The sequence below is a fragment of the Hyla sarda genome, chromosome 1 (genome assembly GCF_029499605.1).
Source record: "Hyla sarda isolate aHylSar1 chromosome 1, aHylSar1.hap1, whole genome shotgun sequence".
In the NCBI taxonomy this organism is placed as follows: Eukaryota; Metazoa; Chordata; class Amphibia; order Anura; family Hylidae; genus Hyla; species Hyla sarda.
The window spans coordinates 586,373,435-586,391,465 of record NC_079189.1 but is presented as its reverse complement, the minus strand read 5'-3'; the positions used below and the strand labels follow the sequence as shown (position 1 = coordinate 586,391,465).

Genomic DNA, 18,031 nt, shown 5'->3' with positions numbered 1-18,031 from the left:
TTAAAAGGAAGGCATTTAGTTCATTTCGTTCGTTCGTGCACAGGCGGAGACAGGGAGCACAACCAGAACAGACTGTTTCATGCTCTCATATCGCTTCGTATAGACGATGTACGACTCCCGCTTGCAATGTGACGTCATATATAGGCGGCACAGGCAGCAGCGTCATCAACAGGTGTCTCAGGTAATGTTAACATGTGATCAAAACAAATGCACGTGGTGAAAAAGTAATGTGACTACAGAACAAAAACAAATAACATCAAACATAGCAGTGTGAATACATCAAGACAATTTCACGGTATGGGGATGCACGCTGTATGCGCAGGGAGGACTAGAGGAAAGGAGCTAATTCAACTCTGTCCTTCAAACCCAAGGCTCCAGTGGCTTTGAGTTTCAAGATCCAATGTGGTTCTCTGGGCTTCAATAAAGCGTGCCGGTCCGCACCTTCGGGAACAGACTTAACCCTCTTACTGCCAGCGAATTGTAAAACGCTGAAGTCGCCAGCATGTATTTCTTTTACCTTGGCAATCAATCTAGGAGCACCCAATCCTGTCCTAATGGAGCGTAATTGCTCTCGAAATCTGACATGGAGGGGTCGGATCGTTTTGCCCACGTAAAAACCTGCAAGGACAAAAGATAACGTACACGAGATATGAGGTATGGCAAGTTATCAAATCTCTAATCACATGATTGTGACCACCTAATTGTAACATCTTCGTAGATATAAACTGTGGGCAAAAAGAACATGTCTTACACAGGAAGTTTCCTTTGGGGGCTAGATCGGTGAGCCACTTACCACCGCTAGCCTGTACATTTTGGTTTCAGCCAATCTTCTAAATAAATCTCCGAGTACGTTTTTTCCTATAAGTGGTTAAAGGAGAGTTGCGTGCTACTTCTTTCAGATCGGAATCCGATCTGTACCAATTTTTGCGGCTAGTATTGGTCACGATGTTGTTAATATTAGAATTGGCCAGGGAGAAAAGAAATCTGGGTTTTTGATTGTATCTAGGTTTGGAGCGTAGTAAGTCAGAGTGTGGGACTAGTTTCGCTCTTAAAGCTCTCCTCAATAAGCCTAAGTGGATACTGGCGTTCGGGGAGACATCTTAAGATCAGCGGCCTGGATAAAAAGACTATTGTCATCACTATTTACCTTTCTCAAATGCAAAAATTGTGAATCTGGAATGCTGCGTTTCACGTGGATGGGGTGTGAACTGTAAAAATGGAGTAATGAATTGCGAGCAATATTCTTTCATTATCCCTGAGTGGTCAAAGCTCCATCTATGACTTTTAACTTAACTTCGAAAAAACTGAGTTCAAAAACCCCAAACAGGTGAGTGAACAACATGTTCTCACGATTAATCTCGTTAAGGTAGGAGACAAAACTGCAAAAATCGGCTTCCGAGCCTTCCCAAACAATTAGTATGTCAAAAATCTTGATCTTCCCAACCAAAGGGTTGGTGGAAGAAAAAAACATAGGGACCCTCGAAAACCGAGAGAAACAGATTATTATAGGTGCAAGAAACCAGGGTGACCATGGCAGTCCTGGTCTCTTGCCTATACCAAGTGTTTCCGACCTTAAACTCATTATGGGTCAGAATAAATAAAAGGGATTCAGTCACAACATAAATGAAATTGTCAGTCTTTTCTGTCTCAGTCAGGATTTCACGGATAGCCTGTACACCCGCATCATGAGGGAAGCCGGTGTACAGGCTCTTTACATCAATGGAAATGAGATGGAAATTGTCATGCCAGTGAAAACTGACTAAATGTGTCAGCAGGTCGCCAGTGTCTTTAACATAAGAGGGTGTAGATGACAATAATGGCTTTAAGAGCCATTCTATATATTTTGCGATAGGTATTCATTCGCATAGCCGATCCCCGCCACAATTGGCTTGTGCACCTTGGGATTACCAACAAGACGTTTATAGGTATCATATGATTCAGTCGTCATAAAAACGACACTGCCTCCTTTGTCTGCCTTAATTACTTGTAAATGAGGTCGAAAATTGAGGCACTTCCTTCTCCTTCTTTCTCCTTCCGAGAGGTTCTCTCTACTCTGGGGGTAAATTAACGCCTTCACATCTCGTTCCACCGCCCGTGCGAACAGGTCTATAGAACTGCCCACAGGGACAAGGGGGAGAGTATGTAGAAGAGTTGCCTCCTCAAAAGGATAGAACTGCTTTCGTTGGGGAAGGGGAGGGCACTGGTTCATGATCTGACAAATGACAGAGGGTATTCAAAGTGTCAAGATCCTCTGGAGATGCCCCCAAAATTGGGGAAAACCCAAGGGGACCTTTAACAGCAGGTATTTCTCCTTCCTTATAAATCACATGAACTAAAGTGGTATTGCTCTTATTAAACATTTTATGAAGGTTGATTTTCTTGGTCGCCTTTAACAAATCTATTTCAAATTGGACTGGATCGAAAGCTGTGTAGCAATTAAAGGGTGCTTGTTAACCCTTGCTATTCGTGACGCCAGGGTGAGGGTTCCTCAGTAACTCTTTTCCTACCGCCACCCTTCCCAAGAGCGATAGGGAGGTAGATGAGAAGAATAGATTGTCCACAACCAGAGAGTTTCTGAAACAGCATTAACATTTACTGAAGATTTTCTGCAAGCTTCAATAATACAACAATCTCTGAGTATAACAACAGCTTTTCCTTGGAGATTGACTAAGGTTGGGACTTTAGCATTAAGAGTCTTTTAGTACTATGCGTTCCTCCACTGGATTAAGGGGTTAGTTGTGGTCCAGTAGTCACGCTAGCATTAGCTGGGATTTAGATTTGAACTCACGGTTTTGGTTCCGCTGAGGCCGGAGGTTTTGAGGCCTAGCATGTCATTGATTGTTGCGTAGCACCGTTCTGTTAGTCCGGCATCCACGAGAGCAGCAACCCAAGAGAGCGATAATTGGACTCAGTTCCCTTATATGGGCAGGGGCTGGACTAACGCTAATTGGTCCATATTGATGTCAATCACCATTACAGAGATTTGCGGGTAACACGTGACCCAAGGACCTCCTAAGGTCCTACTGACTGAAGGTCTTGCGACGCTGAAAAAGGTAAGAACTATTCATTAATATAGAATATATAATTATTAAATATATACATTTATTATTATTAAAGATAGACTTTAGCAGAGGCGACTAGGGGCTGTCCCACCTGAGGAACCCTACCTGAACGTAGTTACTCTGACTGTGGGGACCTCTACACTAGGTACGGTATGCAATACGGTATCGGGAGACCACAGTGGATGTATCCTTCTTGGTGGATATCTGAGCAGATCGTGTAGGACGTGTAGTCTCGTCCGATTGATTTGTGTTAGAATCTGCAGTCCAGAAGTTGGACGGTTGACGCAGCTCATTCCCTCGTCGGCGGTTGAAAGGTAGTCTTCGATTCCTGTTAGTTTTTTTTATTCCAGGTAAAGATGCTCATGTGATTTATAAAGAAGGAGAAATACCTGCTGTCATGGTCCTCTTGGATTTTTCCCAATTTTGGGGGGCAGCTCCGGAGGACCTTCACACTTTGAATACCCTCTGTCATTTGTCAGATCATGAACCAGTGCCCTCCCCTTCCCCTACGAAAGAAGTTCTATCCTTTAGAGGAGGCAACCCTTCTACAAACTCTCCTCCCATCCCTGTGGGCAGTTCTATAGACCTGTTCACACGGGTGGTGGAACGAGATATGAAGGCATTAATTTACCCCCAGGGTAGAGAGAACCTCTAGGAAAGAGAAAGAAGGGCACTGAAGTGCCTCAATTCTCGACCTAATTTACGAGTAATGAAGGCCGACAAAGGAGGCAATGTCTTTCCATGATGACTGAATCATATGATACAGAAAAAGAATAACACCTATAAACATCTTGTTGGTAATCCCACTACTCGCACTATGAGCCAATTACGCTCCTTTTTGAGGCAAAAATGTAAAGCAGGGCAGCTGACTCAGACTAGAGCTGAACAACTAACTCCACACAGCCCTTCTTTTGTGAAGTGGTATTGTTTGCCCAAGGTGCACAAGTTGCAGAGCGAACCCCCTGGACACCCAATTGTGGCAGGGATCGGTTCTGCGACTGAATACCTATTGCAATATATTGAATGGCTCTTAAAGCCATTATTGTCATCTACACCCTCTTATGTTAAAGACACTGGCGACCTGCTGAAACATTTAGACCGTTTTCACTGGTACGACAATTACCCTCTCATTTCCATTGACGTCAAGAGCCTGTACACCCGCATCTCTCATTTTGCAGGTGTACAGGCTATCCGTGAAATCCTGACTGAGACAGAAAAGACTATTCCATTGACTTTGTGACTGAATTCCTTTTATTTATCCTCACCCATAATGAGTTTAAGGTCGGAGACACTTGGTATAGGCAAGAGACCAGGACTGCCATGGTCACCTTGGTACCTTGCATCTATGCTAATCTGTTTCTCTCGGTTTTCGAGCGCCGCTATGTTTTTTTTCTCCCACCAACCCTTTTGTTGGGAATATCAAGATTTTTTTAAAGATTTGTCAATGACATACTAATTGTTTGGGAAGGTTCGGAAGCCGATTTTTGCAGTTTTGTTTCCTACCTTAACGAGATTAATCGTGAGAACATGTTCACTCACCTGTTTGGGGGGTTTGAACTCAGTTTTTTGGATGTTAAGTTAAGTCATAGATGGAGTTTTGACCATTCAAGGATATTGAAATAATATTGCTTGCAATTCATTACTCCATTTTAACAGTTCACACCCCATTCACGTGAAACGCTGATGATTGCACCCTATTCACACTGAGAGAGAATATCACCACCATACTGTGTGTTATAAAAAGACTTTTATCTAAAGACCTTTCTCTACATCTAGAAAAGATCCGCTAAAATCTGCACTATTGAGATCTCATAGTCAGCTACTACTGATGCCAGCATGCCTAGAAAGAACTGAACGACCTCTGCATAGCGTTGATCCAGTCCTTTTACAACTGTCCAGATAAGAAAGCAAAGGTTCAGCTCACCATTAGCAGCATGTAGACCCAGATCACGATGAACTCAGCACACCCTCCAGCGGAAGCGTCGGATTACACAAGGGCCGTGTTCCCAGGTACAACAGATGAGCACAGGAGAATGTTGGATTTTAATACGTTACATTAAAGCTATGAACTTTTATCCAGTCTTGGGAGCCGGATTTTCCTTTCTCCTGTGCTCACCTATTACAACTGGCTGAGTGATCCTTACGGAAGATACATCCAGCTCACGGAGTACACATTCAGACCTCCCGGTCAGCTGACCTGCTTGCGTCACACGCCACGGAGAACCCGCTAGAGTGAATGGCCGCACCAACGTGCCTTTCCATCACTGCCTCTAGCCGGAGGACCGGGACAACTAGAGGCCAGAATCCGTCCAAGGCGTGAGCCGGTAGTGGGGAGTGGCACTTGGTGCCAACATTTCTTACTACAGGAATAACGAGGCTATACTAAATTGGATCTCTCTCTGAGACCTGCTCATCTTAAAGGCATACAATCGATCTCTGTTGCCCACAGAGTATTAGACGAAACATTGCCTTTTATCTTTTTTACAATACAGAAATTTAGGTGCACTAATGTGGTAGATGTATACAATAACATTGGCTATCCCTCAACAATGATGTTAAAATTGAGACATTCGCCAATGTATCCTTATATGAAGGACACACCAGAGCCCGCACACCAACGCCAAGGTTTCTCAAATGTCACGGGACCTAACGCTAACCTACCTGTGCGTGATAAGCAAAAACCAGGGGCCAGTGGGCAATAAAAGCAGCATTAGGCCGACATGCAGCCTGCTCCAAGTTGCCTCCAGTGTGACTGAGCACACATACAATGGGAGGAGGGAGAGACAGGCTACAAGCCCCACCTAAGTTGGCTGATATAGGTGCATGGCCTCACAGGTGCAACCTTAAAGGGGTATTCCAGGCAAAAACTTTTTTTTATATATCAACTGGCTCCGGAAAGTTAAACAGATTTGTAAATTAGGTAGCAAAAATATTTACCCAAAACCTCAAGGAGAGTGTATATAATATTAATACAGTGGTCCCTCAACATATGATATTAATTGGTTTCAGGAGAACCATCATATGTTGAAACCATCATATGTCGAGTACATATGTCTATGTAAAAATGGTAATTGGTTCTGGGGCCTTGGAACCATTGTATGTTGAATACATATCTCTATGGGAAACTGCTAATTGGTTCTGGGATGACCATTGTATGTGGAGTGTATGGGGAGTGTTTAACAAACCAAGGTGCCTCCAGCTATTGCACAACTACAACTCCCAGCATGCATGTACAGCCATTGACTGTCTGGGCATGCTGGGAGTTATAGTTTAGCAACAGCTGGAGGCACACTGATAGGGAAACATTGATGTATGGGGTGTATAGTGTGTATATGTATTGTATGTGATGTGTCACATCGCATACAGTACTGTACAGTTCTTTAAATACCTTCAGGGGGGACAGAATGTCCTCCATTACGATCCTGCCAACTACAGCTCTATAGGAAAGGAAGGGGAGGGCAGCCAGCAGCTCATTGGATGCCTGCAGCAAGAGGCTGCAGGCTATTGGCTATGGCTGCACTGGGGGAGGCGGGGCTTACACGGAGCTCACAGTGGAAGCCTGCGTGAGTTAGTAGGACAGCATGTGAGTAACAGGAGGCAGAACGGAGCACACGGGGCACATTAAACAACTGTCTGTCAGTTGCTGAAGTTGTCAGCGCTGTGAGATAGCTGTTTGTACGATGGCCCCGAAACACAGCAGCATCATATGTCGATGCTGCCTTCAACATACGATGGGCTCTGAGAGGCCATCATATGTTGAAATTCTCATATGTCGGGGCCATCATAAGTCGGGGGTCACTGTATTTATAATGAATGGAACAGACCGTGCTTCAATTAACAGTAATATTTATTATAATATCACATTAATTATACAAATTTTAAGTGATTTTTATTTTTATAATTAATGTGATATTATAATAAATATTACTGTTAATTGAAGCACGGTCTGTTCGATTCATTATAAATATTAATATTATATACACTCTCCTTGAGGATTTGGGTTAATATTTTTGCTACTGAACTTTTTCCTCTTGCACCTAGGGTATAGGTGCCTACCCAATCTAACCTCGGATTAGTGTATTAATTGTGAGCTGCACTTATCCTTTTTCTTTAAATTAGATTTGTAAATTACTTCTATTAAAAAATCTTAATCCTTCAAATAGTTATTAGCTTCTGAAGTTTTTCTGGTGTGTCCTTCATATAAGGATACACTGGCGAATGTCTCACTTTTATCTTTTTTCCAGGATCTGGGAACAAGGTATGTGGATTTTGCAGATTTCTTCCCACAGGAATTGCATATTAGCAAAACAAAGGACCATTGTACATTTTTCCTTACAGGATTTGCACAATAGCAAACAGAAGACCAGCATATATTTTCTTCACAGGAGTTGTGGACATTTGATATAAGAAATCTTTTCTTGTAGGAATTATAAGTACTATTCTGCATACAATTATTTCACATATGTGTATATATACCATGCTCAGATGATTTAACTCTGCCCATATGGTCAATGGGAGTTGGACCAGTATCTAGTATTCAGCATGCAGCTTATTGGTTTTATTGCAATATTATGGGTAGTTATGTACCTGTGTGTGAAGTAGGGGTATTACTAATTTTTCGGTAACACAGCCGTAGGGTCCTGCGGTCTGTGAATTCATCATTGGATTTTTGTATTATTGATTGTCTATTTTTAATATCATTTTATATCTAACATTGGTTTAATGTAAGGATTTCAAACATCCACCATACATCAGTACTTGTGACAGATGGTAAACTGAGAATTCTTGATTTTTAGTATTTTTTTTCCACTCTCTGGGTGTGAGAGTATCTCAGTTGACCTTGTTTACTTTGTTGTGAGCTGCACATACACATTTTTTCTTGATTTTTAGCTTGTTCTGCTAAATACAAGTCTTGTTCAATCATGAACCAATATTTGTTGATGGCCTTCTTGACCAAGAAATTCAAGGGGGTGTGATCAGATGAGAAAACAAATATCTCATGATTCTGAAATGTATCTCTCTTATTGTGTAATAGCTCAATACATGTTTTCTACCTTTATTAAAGGCCTCTTAAGTCAAATGATTAGAGTAACCCCTGTCTGCTAGTTTGTCTGTCCTTTGGATAGGGGATAAGATGTCTAGGGACGGAGAACACCTTTAAGGATAGGGAGGATAGGAGGTGTGACAGCTATGTACTAGCTGCCATGCCACCTCCCATAGACCTGAATGGAGGGAGCGTGGCATGACATCATGAACATGGAAGCTGCAAGCATCCGTGTTCCGGATGCCGCTGCTGCCGGCCTGGAGCGGGACCCCTGCGATCTAACATCTTATCCCGTATCCTTTTGATAGGGGATAAGATGTTTCCTGTTATATCTGTGTGTGGAGTTTTCCTATTGCACACGCTACCTTGGGTATACCCCCAGATACCTCATCCAAAGTGTACCCTGGGGTCACGCACTACCACCTATTGGGCAAACCACCAGTTATATAAGTTACAAGGGTCCATAGGGGGGGATATACAGGATTAGCCGGCCATGAAGCCATCCTAGACTACACTAAAGACTTTGCCCGAGAAACTACAATCTGCAGCTGCCCTTGACTACTTCCCCCATCCTCATGGGTATCATACTGGGACACAATAGCTGGACAGTCACAGGTTAGAGAACACTGCTTTTAACAATAATTTTAATTGCACAGACAGTAATGTAGGGTCATTTATAGGTTAGTTTTAAAATAAATAGATGAGTTTAAAAATAAAATTAACACAAAAAAAATAAAAAAAAATTGTGTTTATCATATATGGTGTCATGTGAGGGTAATTAACCTTTTCATGACGCCAGGTCACTGTTAGCCTAGACACTGTCCGAGATTGAGCTAGCTTCTCCTGGGCCAGGCACGGGGCAATGAATACTCTGACGCAAGGTTACGTATAAACTGACTTTACTGAGGCAGGAAAGATAGTAAAATCCCTTACAGCTCAGATTGGTACAAAGGAAGGTGCAGGGTAAACCTTGGAAGCTTATTGGCTTGCTTGGACTTGTAGTTGATTGTACTGTATATGACTGACTTGCTGGCAACCCATGCTTACTTTAGTGACTTGAATGACTGACTTGTATGACTGGTTTAGATGACTGACTTGGATCCCTGGGACTTTAAAGGGGTATTCCAGGAATTTTTTTTATTTGACTATGCTGCAGGGGCTGTAAAGTTAGTGTAGTTAATAATATAGTGTCTGTACCTGTGTGTGACGGTTTTCTCAGAATTCTTCTGCGAGTTTCACCCCAATATTTATTTTTAACAGCATACAAAATGACTATTGTCTCAGAATTTTCCCAGGTTGCAATGCGGCTGAGACCTGACTCACTAGTCAGCTGATGACAGGGAGCCTGTCTGCTTCAATGGGTGGAGCGATCGCTTGGTGGGAGAGAGATCAATCTGCAACTAATGCAACAGCTGTAGGCACCCGTATTGGAAAACACAGGTCTTTTTGAATGGATGCAGCTCATTTATGTTTCAATGGTGGGGTGGCTGATGTGTGGGAGGGAGGAAAATGGAATTATGGGATTTGTAGTAAAAAAAAGACAAAAGTCAAACAGGAAATACCAGTTCACAAAAAGCTAGCCACAGCGTTATGGTAATCTCATAACATAGCCCCAAGACAAGCACAGATCCTTCCTAAGCATGTCCATTACTGTCTGCCAGGTACGTACTAAAATCACCTTATGGTGGATAACCTCTTTAATGCTTACCGCTAGGCTTTGATGTTGACCTGGGTGCCGGGGATTTGCTTTAGAAGATGCGTGGTTGCAGGGTTAGACTTAAGGCCTCCTCAGAACACCTCACACTCTCCTCAGACTTTCTCCAAACTGTACCTCAGCTAAGAACCGAACTCTGAACTCCCATTGGGCTGACAAGTCACATGGTTTACCTCATACACACTCCCCTAACAGGGTATAACAGGCTTAAAGCAACAGGTACATAGAAAATACCAATACATTAAAGGGGTATTCCAGGCAAAACCTTTTTTTATATATATATCAACTGGCTCCGGAAAGTTAAACAGATTTGTAAATTACTTCTATTAAAAAATCTTAATCCTTCCAATAGTTATTAGCTTCTGAAGTTTTCTGTCTAACTGCTCAATGATGATGTCACGTCCCGGGAGCTGTGCATGATGGGAGAATATCCCCATAGGAGCTGGACAGCTCCCGGGACGTGAGTCATCAGAGAGCAGTTAGACAGAAAACAACTCAACTTCAGAAGCTAATAACTATTGGAAGGATTAAGATTTTTTAATAGAAGTAATTTACAAATCTGTTTAACTTTCCGGAGCCAGTTGAGATATATATATATATATATATATATATATATATATATATATATATATATATATATAAAAGTTTTGGCCTGGAATACCCCTTTAACCATCGCATAACATTAGTAGATATTGACCAACAGTCCAAGGACAAAAAAATACTGGCACTGAAATAACACCTGCACTAATAAATGTCAATACACCTAGGATGCACTTATAATACTGCAAAGGAAAGAATCATTACTGATGGTGCTCACGTGGAAATGAAGTCCATTGGAACTAAAAACGTGCACAGAATATGAGCCAGAGCACTCACCCAAAAATTCTTCAAGTTCCAGTAAACTTCCAATATTCTCTTTGGATAGTAGCGGGGAGGCGGTAGATGGTAACGGGGGAGTTCAGACGCTGGCCACGGACCGTATCACGCCACTTGGTGCTTCATCAGGCTGCACTCGCGTCATTGCTCTTACTCCACGTATTTAACCCCCTCTGAAAAAATGCAGGTGCGTAAAGGTGCATTAACACAACTTAAATACTGTGCCTAGAAAAACCAAATAGTGGGTTAAAAACTATATAGAATAAATGCCTGTGTGACCAGAATCCAGGGAATAGAGACATACTATAACAAAGCCCCTAACTCGTTTTTATCATTAAGGCCCATAGGGCCTGTCGCCTCCAACCTGAGGATCCATCTTGATTCTTTAAGGAGTAGGGTTTGATGTCTGTCCTTACCATAGTTTGCATTATTAATCTGTTCCAAAGCCGCAAACCTTAGATCCTTCTGTGCATTTTTATGATATTTTCTCATATGATTGATAAAGCTTGTCAACCCTTTTCCAGTTTTTTAAGACCTCATGTGCTCACGTATCCGGTGGAACAAGGGACGTATCGTCTTCCCGATATAATAATAGCCACATGTACATATCATACAGTAAACTACATATTTAGATCTACTTGTCAATCTTTGCTTAATGTTTACTCTACGCCCTCCTAGTTTTATGACATTCGTTTTTATGTTCATCTCACAGAACATGAGCCGCAGGCATAACTACCTGCATGGCTCCACTCATCCAACCATGTTCTTTTCCAGGTATGTTCTTTTTCTTTCTTTTTCAAATAATCCCTAATGGTTCCATTGAATCTGTAATTCATCAATTTGAAGGAGGACTTTGATTTCCTATGTTTGAGGAAGATCTGTTTAAAGCAGTCAGGAAGATTAATTTAAAGAAGTACTTCACCATGATGCAAAAACATAAAACAAATAAAAAAAGATTTTTCACCATTGGAGGGAGAGGTGCAGTGTTCAATAGGACCTTTGGGTTTTTGGATAGCTATGGGGTTGGAAAAGGAAAAGAGTTTTTTTTAAGGGGGGGTAACCAATCCACTTTCAACCCTCCTACTATTCCGGGTAGTTCCATTGATGCATTTTATCAGGCAGAGTGTAAAGAGATTAAAGCCCTCATTTACCCAAAGGCAGGGTTTAATATTACTAAAAAGGAACAACAGGTTTTGGATTGGTTGGGGAACAATAAAGAAATGATAGTGTCTAAGGCAGATAAAGGGGGTTCAGTAGTAGTTTGGTGGAAGAAAGACTATGGTGCAGAGATACATTTGGGCAATTTCTCAGTGTATGAAAAATTGCCCAGTGATCCTACTAGTAAAATTATGGATAGCGTATGTAGTTTTATTAGAAAATATGTAGAAGCTGAGATCGTCAGTGAAAAAACGGCTGAGAAGTTAATCCCCGTACACCCATCAAAACTGCATATGCATATTCTGCCTAAAACTCATAAAAGTCAAAATCCCCCACCAGGCCGCCCAATTGTGGCTGCTATAGGTTCCCCTACCCAAGCGTTATCTAGTTTATATTGATTGGCTTATCTCCCCACTATTAAAACAGATCCCCACATATGTGTTAAGGATTCAGGCAACCTCATAATGGCACTTCAGTGTTTTGAGTGGTCGGAAGGTTTTAGTTGTTGAAAGCCTGTACACCGACATCCCTCAGGATGCGGGTGTACAGGCTTTGAGGACGTTTCTCTCTTCAGCTGAGAAGTCCCCTGGGTTTGAGAGATTTATTTCATAAGCTACTTCGCTGGTGTTAAATAACAATTGTTTTCAATGTGATGGAGATTGGTTTAGTCAATTGCTGGGGACCGTGATGGGGTTCCCAGTTTTCTGCACTTTTGCTAATATTTTTTAGGTATTTTTGAACAGGATTATATTTTTACACCTTTAAATCCCTTTCTCCACCACACTGAACACATGTTAAGGTACGTGGACGACATTCTGAGTTTTTAACCTATTTGAATTACATAAATGAAGCCAATATGGTGTTCACTTCAGTTTTCATGGGTAATTCTTTGGACTTTTTAGATGTTAGAATGGAGGTCAAAGAGGGTGTACTGCAAACTTCAGTTTTAGGAAAGATACAGCCTGGAATGCCATCCTTCATTATAACTAATCCCATCCCAGAAAGCAAACACTAGCATTCCATACAGTCAGTAAGTCCGTTTGAAACGGATCAATTCAGATCCAAAGGTTTTTGTCAATAGGCAGATGAATTGGCGAGCCGTTTAGTTGCTAGGGGTTATCCCCAAGATGTACTTGCTCAGGCCAGACCAAAAATAGACACTATTCCTAGGGAACATCTGTTAGTTAGGAATAGGGACAGGATGAGACTTTTTTTTTACGTTTAAAAACACCCCATTGAATGAAAGAATCAAACAAGCTATTTTTTCAAATTGGTTTATATTACAAAATGATCCTGATATTGCTGACATTGCTGCTTCTAAACCAATAGTGAATTACAGATGCAATGGAACTATTAGGGATTATTTGAAAAAGAACATACCTGGAAAAGAACATGGTTGGATGAGTGTAGCCATGCAGGTAGTTATGCCTGTGGCTCGTGTTCTTTCTGTGAGATGAAGATAAAAACGAATGTCATAAAACTAGGAGGGCATACAGTAAACATTAAGCAAACATTGACATGTAGATCTAAATACTGTATGTAGTTTACTGTATCATATGTACATGTGGCCATTATTATATCGGGAAGACGATACGTCCCTTGTTCCACCGGATACGTGAGCACATGGGGTCTTGAAAAACTGGAAAAGTGTCGGCAAGCAGAAGGATCTAAGGTTTGCAGCTTTGGAACAGATTAATAATGCAAAATATGGAAAGGACAAACATCAAACCCTATTCCTTAAAGAATCGAGATGGATCCTCAGGTTGGAGGAGACAAGCCCTATGGGGCTTAAAGGGGTACTCCGGCGCCAAGACATCTTATCCCCTATCCAAAGGATAAGGCATAAGATGCCTGATCGCGGGGGTCCCTGCACCCCGCTAAAATAAGTCCCCAGAGCATGTTTGCCCCCTCCCATAGGCTTGCATTGAGGGGGCGGAGCATGATGTCACACGGGGCGGAGCCATGGCATCACACTGCTCCGACCCCATGATCGACAGTAATCAGACCTGGAGCAAACATGCTCCGGGGACTGATTTTAGCGGGGTGCTGCGTGCAAGATCACGGGGGTCCCCAGCGGCGGGACCTACGCGATCAGGCATCTTATCCCCTATCTCCTAGATGTCTTAGCGCCGGAGTACCCCTTTTAATGATTAAAAATGAGTTAGGGGTTTGTTATAGTATGTCTTTATTCCCTGGATTCTGTTCACACAGGCATTTATATCTAGTTTTTAACACACTATTTGTTTTTGTTAGGCACAGTGTGAGTTAAGTTGTGTTAATGCACCTTTATGCACCTGCATTTTTTTCAGAGGGGGTTAAATACGTGGAGTAAGCGTGATGACGTGAGTGCGGCCTGATGAAGCACCAAGTGGCGTGATACGGTCCGTGGCCAGCGTCTGAACTCCCCCGTTACCATCTACCGACTCCACGCTACTATCCAAAGACAATATCAGAAGTTTACTGGAACTTGAAGAGTGCTCTGGCTCATATTCTGTGTACGTTTTTAGTAGATATTGAGTCCTGAGTAGTGTGGGCCCAAGATGGACACTGAAGGCAACATCGCACACAGGATGGGCAGTATCCTATATATTTAGTGACCCAGTACAGACTATAGCATACTGCCCATCCTGTGTGGCAGATGTTGCCTTCAGTGTCTGTCTTGGGCCTAGATGTATATAGCTAGATATATGTGTGTGTGTGTGTGTGTATATATATATATATATATATATATATATATATATATATAATGTGTGTGTGTGTGTGTGTGTGTGTGTCTCTCTCTCTCTCTCTATATATATATATCTATATATCTATATATATATATATCTCTCTATATATATATATCTATATATATATATATATATATATATATATATATATATATATCTATATATATATATATTAATTGTAAAAGTAGTTGGAAAAAGCTAGCCTTGAAAATAATGCTGTTATTCTCAGTACTTTGCTATATAATATATATATATATATATATATATATATATATATATATATATATATATATATATATATAGTATATGTGTGTGTGTGTATATATTTTTTTTTTTTTTTTGAGGGGTAATATATTTTTTTTTTTAGCAGTAGAGATAGAAAAGTACTGGGAATAGCAGGATTATGACCTTTTTAGGTCACCAGGATTACAGACAAAGTGGTGCTTTCTACATTACCACTTAATGATACATGTGACAATACATCTATCATTTTCAAGGCTAGATTTTTCCAACTCCTTTTACAATTTGTATTGTATTTTTAGTGCATGGCAGGAGTCTGTATTCACAGTCACAAAATTTGGCTTTATTTCTCTGTTGGCTATCCAAGGCCAGATACAATAGGTCTTCCAGGTGGTTGCTAAAGGCTGATGCAACAGTGTACCACCAAAGGATTAATATATAGTATACAGTGCACAAAACCAGCTGAGAATTACTGTGAGGATATAAGGAGATATGAATAATAATAACAAAAAACAATATATAACAAAAATGAACCTAAATCAAAGCTATCAACCAACCATCTGAGCTGCCCCTGGAGGCCAAACTGCTATAAAAGTCTAATCTGAAAGACTGGGAAACCTGCCATGTAAACCTGGGCATACGAGTAGATGTAGACAATGCTCTCGAATAAAAATAGAAAGGAAACTGAATCTATTATTCACTCTTTATACCCAAAAGGAATTGTGGAGGCGGGGTGTGTGGTGCAGGGCAGAGGTTGTTACCCTAGGGGCAGATGGCATTAACCCCTTGTATTTGTGACGCCAGGGCATGGTTTAGCCTATAACCACCCGAAGGTATACCGCTGGATCCTGGGCTAGGCACGGGGGCAATAAAGACTCAGATGTCAAGTTACGGATAACAGTAGCTTTACTGAGGGTAGACGGTTGGTAAAGTATGTGCAGTTCCGCCAGGGCCCAAGGAGGTGACCAGTGACGCAGAGACCTTAAGGGCTTGCTGGGACTTGTAGTAGGACTGGACAATTGAATGCAGATCACGTTGACCTGACAGATGACAGGGCCTGACTTGGCTCATAAATCTGTGACTTTATCTTACTTGACTTGATGGTGGCTGCAGAACTGGACTTTGAGGTCTCCAACACTCTGGACACACACACTAGGCGACTGCACTGGACCTCAGCAGAAGAGAGAGAGAGAAGCTCCACCCAGGGCTTATATGGGGGAGACAAGCAGGGAGCCCATAGGTCACTCTTGGGATCACCTGGTCACTGATACCTCCTGGGTAACAATCACATGACAAATCACATGGTATAACTCTAACACTTTACATGGTAAAACAAACTTACAATGGGGAAACAAGTGCAGGGGGCCTTGGGGTCACTGAAGGAGGCTGCCTGACAGCACAGCAAGAGCACATGGTAACACCTCCTGTACTGGGTCACCACAGAATCAAATTAATGAGAATGTTATTTTTGTGTAATATTCAGAGAATACATATTCCAAACCATAAAATAAAAAATCATCTATTCCAGAAATCCCCATTATATCCAAAATGTACTAAGGCACAATAATAGAGAACATAAAAATTAATAAAGCAAGATTTCATTGTGCTCTATATAACCTACTAGTTGAGTACCCGGCGATGCCCAGTTTTTCCTTCCTAATCCTTGTTGGGGAGGAAAATAAACAAAGGAGGAAGCTTTTGACTTCATAGCCCGTCCTCATATATTGTTGTCATATCCCAACCTCCTATTCCGTCCTCCTATCCCGACCTCCTATCCCGTCCTCCTATCCCGTCCTCCTTTCCCGACCTCCTTTCCCGACCTCCTTTCCCGACCTCCTTTCCCGACCTCCTTTCCCGTCCTCCTTTCCCGTCCTCCTTTCCCGTCCTCCTTTCCCGTCCTCCTTTCCCGTCCTCCTTTCCCGTCCTCCTTTCCCGTCCTCCTTTCCCGTCCTCCTTTCCCGTCCTCCTATCCCGTCCTCCTATCCCGTCCTCCAATCCCAGTCCTCCAATCCCAGTCCTCCTATCCCAGTCCTCCTATCCCAGTCCTCCTATCCCAGTCCTCCTATCCCAGTCCTCCTATCCCAGTCCTCCTATCCCAGTCCTCCTATCCCAGTCCTCCTATCCCAGTCCTCCTTTCCCGTCCTCCTATCCCGTCCTCCTATCCCGACCTCCAATCCCGACCTCCAATCCCAGTCCTCCTATCCCAGTCCTCCTATCCCAGTCCTCCTATCCCAGTCCTTCTATGGCGACCTCCCGTCCCCACCTCTAATATGTGTACCAGTTATTGAAATATCTTCAGCCGTACGGAAGTTATTTGGGAACATACACTTCCCATTGATTTGCCTGGGACTTTAAACAAAAACCCCGACCCTCACAAATGGGGGTAGTTAAGGGTTAAATTAACTATCCTATATTTTAAGTGGACATATAAGTAACATGTGACCAAGTATTATCAAAATATCTCCAGCCGCTTGGATAAAAAATTAGAAGGAAAAAAAAAGAAAGATTTGCAGCATAGAAAATATATCCATATAGAGAGCAGCCATAGTTAGGGACACAAAACACAGAGGATTAGAGTACAAGATCATTAAATTGTATATATGTTTGTGTGATTAACAAAGTTATCAAAATATAATTGCTAGCAAAAATAATATAATTTTAAGGATGCTTGGGGAAGAAGCAGACATGGGGTACGTTCACACTATAGAATTTTAAAGCAGAAGGATTCAGCTTGCAAATTTCGCTGCATGTATCAAACATTGGTGTAAATGGGTTCTCCACTGACTCCGAAAACTCTGCCGCAGAAGTGGACCCACCAAAAGAATGATCGGGATAAATTTATTTTGGGATGAATTTTGCATGGATTGCATAGCTGTCAGTGGTGACAGCGCAGGTCCAGGCAGTCCTAGTGGCAATAGATTTAGACTACCTGCGCTAATGACTGTATCTCTACCGGGAACAGAGGAGGCTTTGAGCAGATCAATACCGCCACTTGAGTTGGATAGACAGATCGCCTTTATAGGTTTAAGTAATGATGATGAACTTGGAATAGTAGTGGTATGTTGGGAAAAAAAAAAAAAAAAGCCCCAAACCTCTCCAGTTGTCAGAGAATTAAAGGGGTACTCCAGTGGAAAACATATTTTTTTTCTCAAATCAACTGGTGCCAGAAAGTTAAACAGATTTGTAAATTACTTCTATTTAAAAATCT

General features: G+C 41.8%; 1 protein-coding gene and 1 long non-coding RNA gene across 17 annotated transcripts in view; one reads left to right on the top strand and one right to left on the bottom strand.

Annotated features, from left to right (window-relative positions):
* The window catches only part of LOC130295178 (uncharacterized), a 112,026-nt gene extending 102,100 nt beyond the window's left edge, over nt 1-9,926 (bottom strand). The window contains exon 1 of the long non-coding RNA XR_008848724.1: nt 9,815-9,926. This is a non-coding gene — a long non-coding RNA (uncharacterized LOC130295178). The remainder of the gene's footprint in view (nt 1-9,814) is intronic.
* Nucleotides 1-18,031, top strand: part of SLC45A2 (solute carrier family 45 member 2) — a 178,537-nt gene that overhangs the window by 136,885 nt on the left and 23,621 nt on the right. The gene's annotated exons all lie outside the window — the stretch shown is intronic.